This window comes from Struthio camelus, chromosome 3 (assembly GCF_040807025.1).
Source record: "Struthio camelus isolate bStrCam1 chromosome 3, bStrCam1.hap1, whole genome shotgun sequence".
In the NCBI taxonomy this organism is placed as follows: Eukaryota; Metazoa; Chordata; class Aves; order Struthioniformes; family Struthionidae; genus Struthio; species Struthio camelus.
The window spans coordinates 23,026,238-23,043,505 of NC_090944.1; the positions used below are offsets into that span (position 1 = coordinate 23,026,238).

Consider the following 17,268-nt stretch of genomic DNA (forward strand, 5'->3'; position numbering starts at 1 on the left):
CCTACTATACTGTAAAGTTTGGGATGAATCATGCCTAATTAACACTTCTACAGGACTTCACCTGCTGTTTCACCTAAGTTGCAGTGTTTTTTTCATCAGAACTAGCTAGATTTTAGGGGTGGGAAGCGTGACTCTGTAATGTAGGGCCCTTGGGAAACCTTCTAGATGAAATGTGTGTAATTTTGGGTTCTGTTTGAATATCAGCAGAATTTTTTTACTACATGAATTATTAGAAAAAAAAGAGTGGACGTTTCAGATGACAGACAATAAGAACAAGAATAAAATTGTTTGAATGTGCTTAACCCAGTTTTACTGTCAAAGTCTACTTTCCTTCTCTTCTTTCTTTGCAATACTACAAAGAGTCTATTGAAATCATTGTAGAAGCCTCCGTTTCAGGGGTGTTTTCAAGTGTGTTGGGTTTGAGTTTTTTTCAAGTGTGTTGGGTTTGAGTTTTTTCTTTTTTTTTTTTATTCAGATAAAATGCTCCCAAGCATTCTCCCTCTCTCTCTCTGCACTGATGCTAGTTCTACATAAACAACTTACTGTCTTTATGCTTTACTTTTGATCTGAAGAAAGAATTGTTTCACACCAAAATATGCTGGCTTCCTTTCTCAGTAATGACAGTGGAGCAGCTGTTCCATTTTCCCACAGCTTGCAGGTGTTCTTCTGGGTATCTTTTTTTAATCATTCTGACGTGTCCCTGATTGATGTCCAGACAGCCAAAGTGAGTAATTTTGCAGCGAGTGGTAGACTTGGTTTAACTGGGCTGGATTATTCCGTTACTTGGTTAAACTTGGGTGGATGAAACCATCAATTCTGTTTCCAGGCTTTATATTTTCGTAATAAAACTTAATATTTCCAAAGCCCCTTGTTTAAGATAGTGCACCAAGGATGTTAGTTACACATTCCTACTTTAATATGGCAATAATTTTACCTTCTCTAGCTCTACAGAGAGAATTCAAGTAGTTTGAAGTCATCAATGGTAAGTGGTTTGCATATAGTATTTTCTGGTGGAGGTCTGGCAAGCGTGAAGGTGGAACTGAGCAGAAAATATCCCTTTGATTTGGATTGTTAGAAAACACTGTGAAAACAGTTATTTTATCTCTCATTTCTCATCTTCTTTGCTGTTACACCTATGTATCAGAGGATATGCAATTACCTTTCTTACCATACACTGATTGCTGTTGCACAGAGTACACTATGAAGCTTGTATCTCAACAGACAAGAACAGTTTAAAGGTGTTATAAAATCATAACCTCACAGCATTTATCTTGTGTGATAGATCTGCTCTGGGTAGGAAGAAAAGCTAATCTTTATGAGAACAGATGTGCATCCATGGTGTTAACATGGTGGTGCTATTTACATGGCATCACAATTTAAAGAAAAAAATATATGATAGTATAAGATGCAGTGGTGTATTTAGCTTTATTTTGGGGGATTTCTGCAAATAATTATAAAATCCAAAGCCATGAAGGGGGCAAATCACAAATGGATGTTGATATATCTTTTTTACTAACATCTCATTTTGTTCAGGGATAGCGTGAAGGATATTGAATGATATTTTAGGAATGTTTGTGTAAAGTAATTAAAACCCTGTGGAGATTATTTAATAAAATGGAATCATTTTCCTGTGGATGTAGTACCTATTAATATAAATATCACACACAAAGTTTTAGAAGCAATAGTAAAATACAACTTATACTTGAGAAAATATGTGACCAAATAATAAAAACTTCATCAGGTCACAAATGTATGGGCAAATCTAATACTGCTGTTCTCTGACTTATGAACATTTCATTTTAGAAATTTATGGTCAGATAATAGATTGTGTTATATGGTCTGGTCAGGTGACTTCTCCATGTCTTCTTTCTTCTCCGTAGCAGGCCAAATTGGGGAAGATTTAGCCTCAACACCTCTGAAAGAATTTTAACCTGTTTCTCACCTCCTAAAAATTCCTTACACCTTTGAGGCTAACTGCAGCTGAAGCCTCCTGGAGATGCACAAAGTAGGGTGCTTGTAGCTTATTTTGCTTCCTGACCTAGTCTGGCAGGTGTTCTCCGAGCATACATACCAAACTAGTCTCTACAAACAGCACAAGGAAGAGGAAGTGGTGTTACCTCCTCTCTAACTGCAAAGTGAGTAAAAAGTAGGGCAGTCATTGGAGATGCTGGACTTACGGAACAGGATTCAGTAGCTTTCTGCAGATGAGCTTGGTATCTAAGATTATGTTATACGCAGTGAAGTTTGAGAGCTGTTCAGCTGATCAGGATAGGTGTCTGCTTTAACGTGACTGAAATTTCTCTCTAGACATTACTGATTACAGTGGGTGCGTAGCAACCTGCTCATATTTACAGGCACCTTGGCCATCTGAATGCTGCCCCTAGCACTTGTATGTTTTATAGGGCCTGGAGCAGCGCCTCAGCCTCTGTCCTACCTCAGCTGTCATAACAAGATAATTTGAGAGTCCTCCTCACTACTTCACAATCTCTTTTGCTGCAGTGAGTATTTAGCTAGTCAAGCCAGAGTGAAAGAGCTTCAAAAGGAGAAGCTGACCTCTCTCCCAGCTTCCCTATTCTTCTTGAATAGACATGCAATCTTCTTCCATGGTAGCCTTAGGATTACAGAATTACCTCTAAGGTGCACAGAAACTGAAACTAGACTCCTCACATAATAGAGATAAAAGAAAGGTTCATCTTTCCTTCTATAGAGAGTCTAATCTAGTCAGCACGCTCTAAACTTGCTTGTTGGATTGGGCCTAGTGAGAGCAATATGTAGGGAATAGGTATTATACTTCTAAGGACTCGAGCATTCCTAATTACAGAAACAGATTTTAAGGTATCTGGGAAGGAACAGCACAAATGTGCCTCCTACCTCCCATATTTTTTCAGCTGTAAAAGCTATCATCTGGGCAGATTAGCGAGGAGTTGGGAGGGTAAAGAAAGGTGGGGCTTTGGGGGGGAGTTTTTTAAAATTGGGTAATTATTGCAGTGGAGTTCTTGTGAATTTTTTTTGGCAAGAGGTGTCTTTGATTCATGTCTCAATTACTCAAAGAAAATATAATGTTGTCAACAACTGCCAAACCATATAGAGATATACAACTATTATAACGGAAGAATATAATATCAATTTAGATAATGCTTTTCACAGCACATTGAACAGAAGCAGAGTTGATAGACACAAGAAACATGCAGCTTTTCCTTTTACTTGTGAAGTTAAATTCTTCTTTTAAGTGTTAAGCTTCTTCACAGTACTCCAGTTTAAGGTCAATGGTAATGCCACTCATTCTGTTCTGTGTCTGCTACGTTTTGAAATAAATTTGCTTTGAAAGACCATCAGGTACTGTAAACAGCAATTTGCCATCGCTGGTTTTATTAAACTAAGCCAGCGTTACTCTAAAGCTGGGGGCTTGTCTCTTTGTATTCAAGTTGTCAATGAGTCTTCCACAGAAAAATGAAGAAAATTATTTGAATTGATCTTTTCTGGACAGATGTTATCTGGAGGCAGAGCTACTTAGCTCTCAAGGCATGTTCCTGGGCCTTACCGTCAACCTCGATCTTTACCTCCACTACCTCTCCAATAAGATTGCTTGAAGTGTGAAAAGTTATACCTTTCCTCCAGAATTCATAAGAAATATGCATAAGTAACAGTGAAGTACAGAAATCCCAGTCTGTAACTATTGAACTGCTAGTCCTGTCATGGCTGAAGTACCAGAGTCATTTTTATCTTTCTATACTCCACAGGGTTATTTCAGATTTTCACTGGTGTAGACAGAATCTGGGTCACAGCTCAGCCATCTGTCTGTAGATGACTTTTCCTTAGAAATGCTTTCAGTCTCATTCTAGTCTGCACCTATGATCTGAAAAGTAACTAGAGCTGGCTAGCATTTTTCCACAAAGCATGTTTTCATTTGAAAACGCTGACGAGTTGAAACCGAAACCTTGTGTGAAGGTATGTTTTGACAAATCCTTATTGAGATTATTTCTTTGCCGCAAGATGATATTTCTCTTTAAAATTGGCTAGTCCATAGTAGCCTCGTGTTTTGAGTGCTTCCTTGACTCCAGGGAGACTCCAAGATCCCTGCTTGATTTGATTTGAAGCACGGACACCAGCTCAGGTTAGATGAGGAGGTGTGCGCTCTGCCTCATGAACTATTTTCACCCCCTTTGAAGAGTTATGACTTGCTGGGAAAAGTTACATTCCATGAGTGTGTCATTTAGTGCAATCAGTCCCCAAGTGGCCTTGTAGTACAGTGTTAAATTCTCTAACAGCAAGCAGACACAACAAACTAGAAAGGATCTACTGCACCTTCTACTCTTTTTCTAGGATGGAGTAGACTATGGATATTGCTTCATGCTTATTGCAAATTAAGGCTAAAGGTTAAATATGACTGGTTTCTTCTACCAAGATAAACATCAAATAACAGGTTACAGAATTTAGAAACAAGTTTATAGGGTAAAATAACCTGTAACTCCATTCCAAGCTGTTGGTTTAAGAGTTCTCTCAGGGGGGTTGTTAACATCTAAAGTTGATGCTATGTTCTAGCAATTATTCTCCTTTCAGAGTTTCTCAGAGACAAACTTTGCTTTGGTTCAAGGCTACCAGTTAGATTTTGGCTTTGGCAGTTCAGTTCTAGATAGTAAACAGAGGGTTTCTATGTTCTTTAGAAATGCTTTGAAATTTATTTTTTCCCTACTAATAAAGAAATCTTCTCTTCTAATAGTGACTTTGGCCATGTGGCATCTACAGGTTCTGCCAGAATGCTTATAAGCTTATTTGAGAATAGGTTTCTGAATCCAGAAGTACTCCGAAGTATTCATTTCATATTTCTATTAACTCATTTTCCTAGAAGTAGTTTCAGATATAACCCTAAACTTGCCCTATAACAAGTTTGCATACCAAATGCCCTAAAGAGCTTGCACCAGTTTATATTCAAATTCACTCCTCCAAGACAGTATGATTTGTAATAAGAACCTCTTCATGCTTTCATAATAACATGTAATTTGCCATATAATAGAAACCATTCTCTGTAGAGCTTCTCCAACCTGTTTCACAAATGAAGTTATGTTGAAGACTCTCCACAAGGCCTCCATATGGCTTGTCAAGGGACTGTTTAGACACTTACAATGCCTCTATTTTCCCTTTTTCATAGAAATAATATCAACATTATCATTCTGTTGACCTCAATAATGGGAAGACTTTTCCACACTCTTTCCTGAGGTGAGTTAGAGCTCTTTCCAAGTAGATCTGGAGATCACGTGTGCCTGGCAGTTTTGCAGAAGCAGTATTGACTTTGCATTGTCTATCTTAAAATTACATCTTGTTTTGTATAGTAGGATTTTGTCTTCTATTTCAGTCTCTTGAGACATTGGCAAGCTTATCTTTTACTCCTTGGAAAAGTAAGATTTTGCAGTATTTCCTTTCTAATGTTAATTCATGGTGCTTTGGAAGGAAATGACAAAATCCCTGCAAAGGGACGTGTATATCATCTCTTGCCCAAAGGGAAGTTTCTTTCTGGTATCAGGCAGTAAGTCCTTGCCATGTGTCCCAAAACATGAGGATTAGATCTCTTACAAACACGGTATTATCTAAAATCATCACAGATATAAGTGTTGGGTCATATGAACATATAATCCCCGTATGTAACGCTTTAGTTTTGGGTAAGGTCACAGAAAGGTGACTGAAGGCTTGAAAATAAAGACTGAATTCAAGCTGATCACAACAAGATTCTGAAACTTTGAGAATCAGGGGTTTCACATTGATTATAAAATAAAATATACAGTGAAGTAGAATGATCTAAAATAGATCGGATATTATATACCATAAGGCCAGATATAATTTCCTTTGAGGCGATATTGTTATGTAATATAAGAATGGTCATGGGCAGACCACAGCTCCATCCAGATCCCTTCCTTGTATCTGGGAACCAACAGCAGATGGATAGGAAAATATATCAGAACAGGTCAAGAATGTAGTGATACTTCCCTCATTTATTTCTTCCTCATTGTGCAGCCTGGAGATTGAACCAGTAAATCATCACACAACATCTCCTGTGGCAAGAGATTTCCACAGTGCAAGTAAGCATTGTACAGGATGGAAATGCCTCCTTTTTCCCAGGGATTTGTGAATCTGCCATCTGAAAATGATGGCTGAAATATGAAATTTTAAAGGAAGCTTCAGGACTGAGTGTGTGTGTATATGTGCTTTTGAAATAGCGGTTGTTGTTCTGTCTGATGGATGCCTGTGGAACTCTAATGATAGAATAAATATTTTGTTTCATTTTTATTTGACAAACTGGCAAAGTAATTGGCTGTTTAATGAAAACCCCTGGCATATCATGTGTTTGTAGAAACGGTCAGAGATTAAATTTGGTTTACTATGACATTTTGCCTTAGGTTTGAATTCTGCCCGCACATATTATTGATGCTTTGGAGGAGCTGCAGCAGGTAATGGAAGAAAAAGCAGTCATTTTTTAGTCTTTCTTTCCCTTCATCATTGCTCTTTTAAAATATTCTAGTTTCAACTAGTGACAGAAAGAGTAGTAACTTCCTCAGCAAGTTTAAACATCCTTAAGAAATACTAGCTACTGAGTGTAACTCAGTCTTTTATGGTAGGAGATTTTTGCATATAGAGAATGATGAGGTATAGGTTCTGGTAATTTTATTTTGAGATTTTTTTGCATATTAGTTTCAGAGGATATGAATATCTGAGACATATCGGAAAATATCCATGTGAGTTGCCAGCAAGGGTTAAAACTCTCCAGCCTGGACAATCTTACCTCAATAACAGAGCCTGAAGTAAGAAAAACACCTGACTATTTAGTTTGAAGGGTTTTTTTTCTTCCTGCTTTGTAATCTGGGTTGTTGCCACGAATATCTAAGCTATTTGGAAAGCCCTGAGCTTGCTGTGCACTACGTTATGGTGCTGCGCAAAGGCGGTGAGTATGGGTGCAGCCTGGCTTTGCTCATACAAAATCCTGTAGGCTGCTATAGTGGATGGAGTACCAACTTCTCCTTATCGCCCTGCCTGGGGTTCAAGCTCTGTGATATGGATTTAAAAAAATAATAAACTGGTTTGGCCCAACTTTCAGGATAAACCTGTTTCAAGTCTCTCGTTTAGGATAATCTGAAAAGATTACAGGCAGAACTGCAGATTGGTACTGAAAATCTGTTAGACCCGTCAGAGGTTGAGGAAAGCTGTTTGTGTCACCCTGCTGTTAGGGTTTTTGCTAAATTGTTTTTTCACTATTGCTACGTTGTGCTCACGGTGTTACTTGCATTCTCACTGCTGTCAGCTCTGGGCACAGCGTGCTGCAAGTCTGGTCTCGTGCTGAGGGCTGTCCGGATGAGTGCAGCAATAACATCACCCAAGAGGAAGGGGTGTAGTCAGATGTACACGTCCCATTGCCCGCAAACGGCTCGGCCGCTCCATTGTTTCCAGTGCCTCAGTGGAAGTGGATCAGGAAGCTTATCTAAGCCCATCCCCACCCTTTCATTGGAAGCAGTTTGAAAGAAATGCACCACATTTCCCTCCCTCTTCCCTCCTCCCCTCCACTCCGACTTAAAGCTAGCAATCCCAGTTGTTCCTAATGCACTCCACTTACTGTGCTAGACATGTGGTGTAAAGAAATCTCATTTTAATTCCTCAAGTGCCATCTCTTTCCTTAGCTTGGGGCTCATGACAGGTGCCCCTTTGTTCTTTGATATGATACTATCTCAAATAGCCTTGGAGCTTCAGCCAGGCTAAGAAATTTGCACTAGCAGCAAACTACCTAAATTAGCATTTTTGCTAATTCCAGAGAAACGCAAAGTTGCTGAAGCCATGCCAGGAACCTGTCAAACTAATTTGCAGTGGGAGAAGTAGATCTGCAGTGAGGAAAAGGTTCATTTAAATGTGGCGCAGAAAACATTCATCATACACTTTCCTATTCCTTCTAGTAGAGGAAGAATCATCAATTTGAAAGTCAGGTGAAATAATTTAGGATAGTCTTTTTTTTTTTTTAATGGTTGAAAAATCTTGTATTTCTCTGAGATCATTATTAAGTGTTAGCTCTCTTCTGTAAGTTATCCATTAATATTAATTCATTAATATTTTGTTTGTGAAACGCTTAAAATGCTCTGTATTGTTGGGTTTTCTTTTCTGGGTAATTTTATATTTCTTTCTATGGCTTTATATTTTCTCACTTTTCAGTTATGTAGTTTTCTACTATTCATTTGCTTGCACTCTGGAACTCAGGGTTGTTGCTATTTTTTGTTTCCTTCTGCTTTGTTAAACAGGTAGTTAAATATGATCTCTTTTCTTCTCTTCTGCTCCAGTTAATTTGACTTTTACTTCTTGACCTGCCTGGAAAGTATATGTCCATATCTCATCTATCTCAACTACCTGATTTTTGCTCCAGGTAGGTAAGTGGAGTCCTCGGTTTTACTTTTCTGTACTCTACATTTGCAAAATATCTAGAAAATGCAGACGAAGCATAAGGCTATAAAAATGGCCAAATAAGCCATTATAGAGTGGGTCATATTTTATAAATGGAGTGGGTCAGGAGTGAATTACCGTGTGCTAGGAGTAAGGAAGAGCTGAGGAAAGAACTGCTTTCCTGAGTCATAGGGTCACTCCCAGGGTAGAGTGGTTCGTGCCCTAACTTTGCTAAAGGCATAAAGTTTAAATCCTTATATTTCAAACCTTAAATTCATATAAGGTTTATACCATAAATTTTTATTAGCAATATTGCTCAATATTTATTGCTTATTTCTAGTGGGTATATTAGGTACATTTTGGTTACTAATACCTTCCCATGGTATTCAGGAAAATAGAAGTAAACTGTCATACAGATAAGATTAAACATTTTTAGTGAGGGAAACATCAAGAAGGGCAATATAGTTTCTGTTAAAAACTACTCCATTTTGTACAGTGCTAGACTACTGACTTGCATTTCCCTATTACACAGTATATCTTACTATGGTGTTTGTGAAGGATAAGCCAGCAAATCACTGTATTATAGGTAGCAATAGGTTTAAAGTACAGGAGATAGAGGAGGGAGGAGAAATGCAAACCGCCAAGCTTTGGGCAACTGAGGATTTTATATTCTAGCTAGGGCTTGTTTGTAGTTGCAGTGGACTGCTAGGACTGCTCAATGAACTGTGGTAAAGCCAGGTCTGAGCCAAGGAGTTTCTAGCTCCCAGTCTTCCTCTTAGTTCACTTCATTACTTACATTGCTAGCAGAAAGCGGGCAAAGACAAAGGGTGAAGTTATAGATGATGATATGCTATGTGTCACAGGGAGAACTTCTCTCATACTTTGCAAACCAGTTTTCAAAAGAAATTAAAAAAAAAAAAAACTTCTAAGATTAAGTCATGGATTTTAGCTGAATATACGTTACTATTTTCTGCCATTTCTATTCCTTTTGTAGTGTAGAGGCTGGGCAGTCTTTCTCTCTGATGTTAGTGTATTAAGCAGCCTAATCTACCTTTGAAGTTAGTTCTGCTTTGAGCAGGAGGTTCGAATAGATGACCTCCAGAGGTACCTTCCAACCCTTTTTTTCCTATAATTTTGTCAGCCCTTACAGAAACTCTTGTCATCTGACTTCCTGACACACTAATGTGAACATCTCTCTATTCTCCCACCCTCACCTCTCTTCAGAAAATCAGCTATCCTGTCCTTAGCCAAGAAGAGTGGCTACTCTTCTGCCTCAGTACAGGCTGGAGTCCAAATAATACAAGCATGCGGCAATCAGAACTGCAAAAACTCATGTGATTGCTCAATATCTGGAAGCTGCACTGACTTCACTACCTAGGAGGCCTTGTGCCTCAATTTAGCAAAGTGCTCAGCAACATGCTCAGCTTATGTACCTGTTTCCTTAAAAATCTGTGCGGGAGTGCTTCGTTAAACTGAGATTTAGTATAGAGAATAAATAAGCTATGTCCTTCTTTAACAGTGCAGCAATGAAGTTGAGGTTGGTATAAGAGCAAGTAGAACAAAAGCTCACTAGGTTATAAGCATGCTGAGACCTCTAGTTGAATGTTTAGTTAACTGTTAAGTGATGGTAAGCCTAAATTGGAGATTAAAATTCTTGCAGATTAGTATTTTTGGTGTTTCCCCAGAGCCATGACACATTCTTGTACTTATTTCCTGAAAGTACTATGCTGCTGTGAGCCAGCTTAGGGAAACTCTCCCGAAATCCAACAGCTGCTATCACCAGCACCCACAGTGATTAGTGCAGACTTAAGCCGTATTTTAGGGTATAAACTCCCTATGTTGCCTATACTCCCTAGTTTCCTCACTGGGGACATACCTAGATTGAGACAGTATAAAAAATAAATTACCCCAGGAATGCTTCTTGAGAAGCTGAAGAGTGAAAAAAACATTTGCTTTGGCAAGACATATAGTCAGTTAAGAAATGAGGTTTTGTAAAGAATAGCTAAACCCTAAAGTGTAATTCTGGATTTTATTTAATAACTGGTTTTTAGATGCTTCAGTATTTCTCAGCTAGTATTTATCTGCTGTGTTGTGGATAAAGAAGCTGGGCTTCGGAGTTTACTGAATGACCCTGCTTGCCGGGGTGAATTCCTCAGTCTTAGGTCTAAAGCTAGCCTGGGGAGCTGGTGGCCAAGCCTTCTCCTGTTGCCGTCAGGCCATTTGCTTTAGCCAGCTATTTCTGAGTTTTCTGTCTCCTTGTAAGGGATTTGGCTTATTTCTGCCTTTCAGTCTCTCATTCACCTGCCTTTATCTTAAATCTGGTTTCCTGCTTCTCATCCAGTACCAAGTGAAGTTTGGATGAGTCTCATTTCCACCCACCTTTGGGACACAAACGCAAATGTGGTTTGTGGGATCCTCCATTTTTAAAAGTTGAACTCCTCATGTTTTCTTCTCTCCTAAACTAAACAATTTTCATAATTTTTATCACGTAACACACACGAACTTTCACAACATTCATAGGACTGAGTGTTGCAACGCAAGCAATTGGAATCACTCTACACGTACATACCCTTGCAGTTTTTAGTGCGTTTCTGGCATTTGTCAGCAACTGCATGTGGTGTCTTTAGATTCATTGTTACTCTAGGTGATAGATCAGGGGAAAAAACATACTCTGCTTGGATGGCCTCTGAAGCTGCATGTTTTCTCTTCTCTAAACAGCTGTTGCCTTCTGGGAGTTCTTTATCATGAGGACGTTATGAATGTTAAGTTAGTTTCTTCCCACCTCTTCCCTGCCCCCAGCTAAAAAAATTCAGTTGAGAGAAAAGGCAAATTACCCAGTGCTCAATCTGCTGCAATGCCATAATAAAAATAATGGTGTTTGGTCTGGATGCCCATGGGGACATAAGAAATTCCTTATCTCATGCAGTTACTGGAGTTTTAATTTCATTGTTTTCCCTTTATTTTCTTTTGCATGAAAAGGAAAACCATAAAAGCCAAGCATGTTTTGGGCATTCTTACAGTTTAACAATAAATGCATGTGTTTGTGGTGAAGTTCTATTTAGATTTCTGTAGAAGGAAAAATATTTAGAACTTTTGTACCTCAAAGCCAACAATAAACTGTTGCTTTGTTGACTAAATAAATTTTTTTGCAGAATTTTATTAGCAAAATTGAATTAGCAGAAATTACTGGTTAAGGCAATTGCCTTTCTCCTCCCCCTGTCCAAAACAGTGTTCCCAAGGGATCCAAACACTATGGTCTAGACACAGAAATGCTAATCAGAATAACTGAAATAGATTGACTCATTCAGGTCACAGTGGAGAAAACAGTAGTCTAAGACTTCTAAAATTAGTAAGCTTTTTAATGAACTGTTTGATACTGAGGAAAAAAAAGTTAATTCACTTCATGATCAGTGCAGTTTTCAAACTCAAAATAATCAAATATATTGACTGGAATAATTGTTGAAAAATTACCTTTAAATGATCTGAGTTTTCTTTTCAAGAGTGTATCAGTGGTGGCAAACTTACTGAAATGGCAAAACTAAAGCAAATGAAAATTTCTGCCCTCTCAGTTGAATCGTGGCCTGCCTTAACAATGCATAAAGTTTAAAAATAACACATGATTTGTATCTGTAACAGCTCCCTGCTATGATACCACTGTCGTTTCAGCATAGTCTTACTTCTGTACTTTGAGTTCTTTTGCCTTTGTATAGTACGGCTAATTTCTTCCTTAAAACATGCATGACAAAAATCAGAGATGTAAATCTTCTCTTTCCTGCTAAGGCTGAATTACTCAAATGAAAATGGGAGTTCACTGTGTAAATAAAGAGAATAAAATCCTGTAATGAATTGTTAACATAACTGGGTCATCACCTGTTGAGGTGATCCAGATTTTTTTTTTTAATGGACATTAATCTAGGTCTTGTAGAACTTTCCATGCATTTCCTGCTCTTTCTAGTCTCTATTAAGAACGTGATTATGTCTGGAAAGATTGAGAAAAATGCTGCTTTTCTGGAGAATCACAATAGCATAGACAGGGAGTCAATTATCCTCGGACAGACACCATTCAAATTCCCAGTAGCACTAGAAGTGCCAAGAAAATCCCAGAAAGTTCAGCAGCTTTGTTTGACTTGGAAAAACACTCATAAATTTGGGTTTTCATTTATCCCTGATCCCTACAGCATGCTTCATCCTAGCTGGAGCCTGACTGAAGTCACATCATGCTTCCTTGATCAACTATACCATTGGAGCCATATGCAGGCATGGGACTTCTGAATGTGTTTTTGGTCTGGGCTTCAGGCACAAGGAGCTTTCCTACTGACTTCAGGGTTTTAGACCGGGCCCTGTTTGAACCGTGTCTGTCTGCCAAACTGAAGTACAGTTCTCATAAGATTTCCAGGTTATCCTGTTACTAGATGGGTAAAAAAAATGCAAAAGAATAGCATCTTGGCATTTGATTGGTTTTCTGGACTGGAAATAGAAGCAATCAAATTGAAGGAAAAGCTTGGAGAGCAGACAGTATATACATTTCAAGGCTGTGAGCAGAGCCGGTTTCAGCCGATTATTGGCAATATTCCCTGAGTCCTTCTTTTCTATAGACAGGTTTATCTATTCCCATATGTTAGGCCCTGCTTTAGTTCCAGATTCGTTCACTTTCAATCTTTTGACTGCATCTGTCCTGTTAGTGTTCTGTCTTGGGAATTAAGAGGCATTAAAATTGCAGCCAGTTATTTCATGAATTTCCACTCTTACAACATAACAAAGTCACTACAAAGCTTTTTCTGTACCTCACATGTACGTATAAAATGTGCAGAAGCCAAAGTAAAATAGCAGTGCATGTCCAAAAATGACTTCTTGGCTTCAATGGCCACTTATGACTTTTCAGAATGAAAGATTATTGAATGTTTCCCAAGCAGCAGCTGTATAAATGACTTCTGCACTGGGAGGAGAAAGTATATGCACGAATCCTTGAACTGATGTTCTATGCTCAGACATCCTGGGTGCAAATTGAATCCACACGGGAAAATATCTGTGAGCTTTCAGGATCACTGAAGTGCTAAAATTCTCCTCTGAGCTTACAAAGTTTCTCTATTTTCTTATCAGTTTAGTTTGTGAAGTCCACTTGCTGTCCTGAGGCAAGAATGCTCCTAACATTTTTTTGACCTCCAGCAAGCATAAATAGACCCCTTGACTTCATTAATACCCTACCAAACTGATGGATCATCAAACTCTGGTGGTTAAAATACTTTTGTATGTTTAGGGTCTTTGTCTTTCCCTCACCTTGTAACGTTAAACTATTCCTGAAAATTCACAGCCTTGGGTAAGTGTATAATAAAGCTTGGAGAGAAATGGGGAAGGAGAGAATTTAACCACAGCTTCCTGTGTAAGCATTATGTAAACCATGTTTGGAGCTCTTCTCAAATTGATGCCAATATTTCTTTTCATCCCTGGCTCAGGGGAACTTCTAGGAGCACTGCACCCTCTCAGACCTGCGTGAGCATTACTTGGATGCTCTTTCATCCAGCTCTGTGGAGAAGCGTGAGTAGCTGTGTAATCCCCTTCTATTTATCTTGGAGTAACACAGCACCTGATCACCTGTCCTTTAGGTCTACATTCTGTTAGCAAAAATAGGATCTATAAATAGGTCCTAATCTTGTATCCCTCATTCCTGTGGCAGATCCTGTTGAAGTGCAGAACTGCTATTAGCAGTGCATAGTTGATTTAGAGTTAGGTGATATGATGTATTTGTATTCTTGAATTATGAATGAAACCTAATTTCTTAGAACATAAATATATCATTAGAAAATTACTAACAGCAATTTTTTTCCTTTCGCATTTGCATAATGGAATTAACTTCAATGTTGCATTCTCCCTACATATACAGATCTCATAGCAAGGTCAGAAGGTGACCTAACCTCATGTAAGAAGAGTAGGGTGCACATGCAGAATTACAGGAGGGGAACAGGGCAGCTGCACTTTTCCCTCCAGATTAGCACTTCTTGGTGTTGAAAACTCATTGCAGCTTTCAAATACTTGTGTAAAAACGTAGATGACTCTCAAGCATACATTGTGCTGAAAGAGCTGATATGATTCCTATTTAAAGTCCATGGAAATTATCTGCTAAAATCAGCAAAAATTGAACTGCACTATAAACACAGGATCTTGTACTTGTATTTCCTTTTGTTATCTGAGCAAGGAATCTAAAAAAAAACAATAGAACAACAAATTAATTCAGATTAGCATTGGAAATTATTCTGTTCATCAGCTTTTCATTTCCACCCTGTTTTTGCCTTTCTCGTGACTTCAAGAAAGCATCATTACAGCAGGAACAGAGCTGATTCGAGATCCTAAACTGTTTGTAATTAAGCCTCGCTGTTGCAGCCTAAATCTTCTTTCAATAGATATGTGTCTCTCATCTCCCTCTTTCTCCTGCCCACCAGTTTGTGTGTTTCTCATTGACAGATGTACCTCTGCTACTCCTTTCACTTCCATCCTTGGCCTCTTTGTGTGTTTTTCTTCCCTTTACCCCTACCACAACGCTCTGCAACAGAGTACCTGGGGAGGCTGGGCCATCGCCCTCACTGACCTTCTCTAAGAACACAATAAACATTTCTGAGGGATGGCACAGATGCAGATGATCTCCTCAGTGGACTGCGCAAACTGCCGAGGTCCCACCCAGCCCTCCTTCTTTGAGTTTCTGTGAAGCTTAGAGATGTCAATGAATGCTCAAAGCACCAAGCTGATTTATAGAGCCTCTATTAATGAAAGAGGGACAAACATGCTTGTTAAAAGTTGTCAGATATGCCAGCTATAAAATTTGAAATGTCCTTTCTGACTGGTAAGTTTGTTAATACTGCAGAAAAAGGCTATAGAGTACGAATCAGATCTACATTAGTTCTGCTCCTTCATGTTTAAATTAAGCAACCAGAATTCTGTAAGTCGTATCAGTATTAGTAGAGATGTTTTGTAGTTGCTGACCTGGATAATTTGCTCTATAAATTGTTATGCAGCTGTAATAGTCACCAGTGAATATAATGATTTACAGGATTTACAATTAGATTGTTGTTCAGATGTGAACTGAATGCTTTAAATATAAGTACTGCACCTATGTAATTTTAAAAATTGTTTAATGATAAATATCAAAAAACTGTAGTATCAGTATTTGATATTATCTGATAAAATTGTAAACAAACTTTAAATGAGATGGGGAGTGCAAAATGTTTTTGCCATAAATACAGCCAACTATTTCTCATTCTGTCATTCTGACTGCTCTTTATCTGTCCAGAAACAAGCACATATGAAAGTCCCATTTCTCTTTTCCAGTTATTCTCTGTAGATTCATCAATAAAGTATAAGAGCTTAAATATATTTATCTGTTTCCAGGCAACTTACTATTCTATAACTGTTCCTTAGTAGTAATGTTGACATTCCTTTATTTCTGTGGTGAAAATGGACAGCAGAGTATTTGTCTTGTATGTTATATAATACTTTGTACCTTTGCCATTTAGAGCATTTTTCGTGTTCTAGACAGGCATGATAAGTTTATCTTCAAAAAAATGACTTTGTCCTTGAACGCATCACTGGTCCCTAAAATAAAGCCGACAGCATTATTTTATTGCTAGTTTGTTTCTGAGGTGATCACAAAAGATTTGTCAAACAAAGGATTCTAAAACATTCTAGACTTTAATAATTCCCAAACTTTCTGTCTTCTGAAATATGGAGTAAATTATTAGAGTATAATTATTAGGGGTGAGCGCAAGAAAGACCCAGCGGATAAATGAACCTCGAGAACCTAATGGTAATGAATCTGAATCATGTTATTTTTGCTGTATCTGTATTTCTTTGATCCCACTCTCAACTGAAGGGGAAGACTAACGTGTGCTCACGTTCTCTCGCGCTTGCCCTCAAAATAGCATGTGTTGACACTTGTGACAATGATGCTAGAAGATGGAGATCTTCGGAGGAAGCCCAGCACCCTCTGAATTTCCTACTGTCTTATAGTCTCAACAGGGAAAAAAAAACATGATGTTCTTCCCTTCTCCTTCAGTAAAAACTTGCAGAGAAAATTCCTCCTGCTCTGGCAGAAGAAAATATTATTTGCTGTTATGATAGGTAGTTCTAATAACTGTTTCTTGCCAATCTGAAAAACAATATTAAGCTTACGTTTTTCTTCAAAACATTTATTTCTCTTTTGAGAGGTCTCCTCCATTAGGCAGCTCCTAGCCTCAGATGGAAATATTGTGGGGTTTTCATGTTTTTTTAAGCTTTCTTCTTTATCGAACATGATAAACGACAAGCGCTAGAGTAGTAAAAATAGTCTTTAAAAATTATTCCTTAAGTTTGAAATTTAATTAAAATTCACAACTGCCAATATTATTGTAATAATATATTAATGTATACTTCTGGGTATGGAAGATGCTTTAATGAAAATACAGTATTTGATAATGAATACTGTGATCTCTCAATATCACTGAATCTTGTGTGATTACTGCAGTCATGAATGGCAAATGGTTTCCTCTTTGTTATTTAGTTGATTCTAAATAGTGTCCTGAAGACAATAGGCACTCTTCCGATAAGATGGAATATATGGGCAGAGTTTTCCATTTGTTGTTTCATATCTGATTTAAGTTGTATTGAGGAAGCTGATACATATATTTCAGTAAAGTAAGAAGCTGAACAGGTTTTCAGCACTTTCAAGACAGAGCTAAATCTTGTGTAAAGTTCTTCCTTTCTGCCTCTCTGCTTCCTCCCCAGGGTAAGTACCTGAGGCCTTTTGTGTGAATCCGGTCATAGCCAGTTATTGCCTCTTTCCATCCTGATTCTGGCTCCTGGGAAAGAAAAAACGTAGAAGCAGTAAAG

At 38.1% G+C, this 17,268-nt stretch overlaps 1 long non-coding RNA gene across 1 annotated transcript; it reads left to right on the top strand.

Annotated features, from left to right (window-relative positions):
* The first annotated feature begins 5,138 nt into the window (after window positions 1–5,138).
* On the top strand, window positions 5,139–15,299 carry LOC138066549 (uncharacterized). The gene is made up of 5 exons (XR_011139861.1): window positions 5,139–5,217; window positions 6,393–6,443; window positions 8,313–8,395; window positions 13,866–13,947; window positions 14,872–15,299. It is a non-coding gene; the product is annotated as an uncharacterized lncRNA (long non-coding RNA).
* The last annotated feature ends 1,969 nt before the right edge of the window (window positions 15,300–17,268 follow it).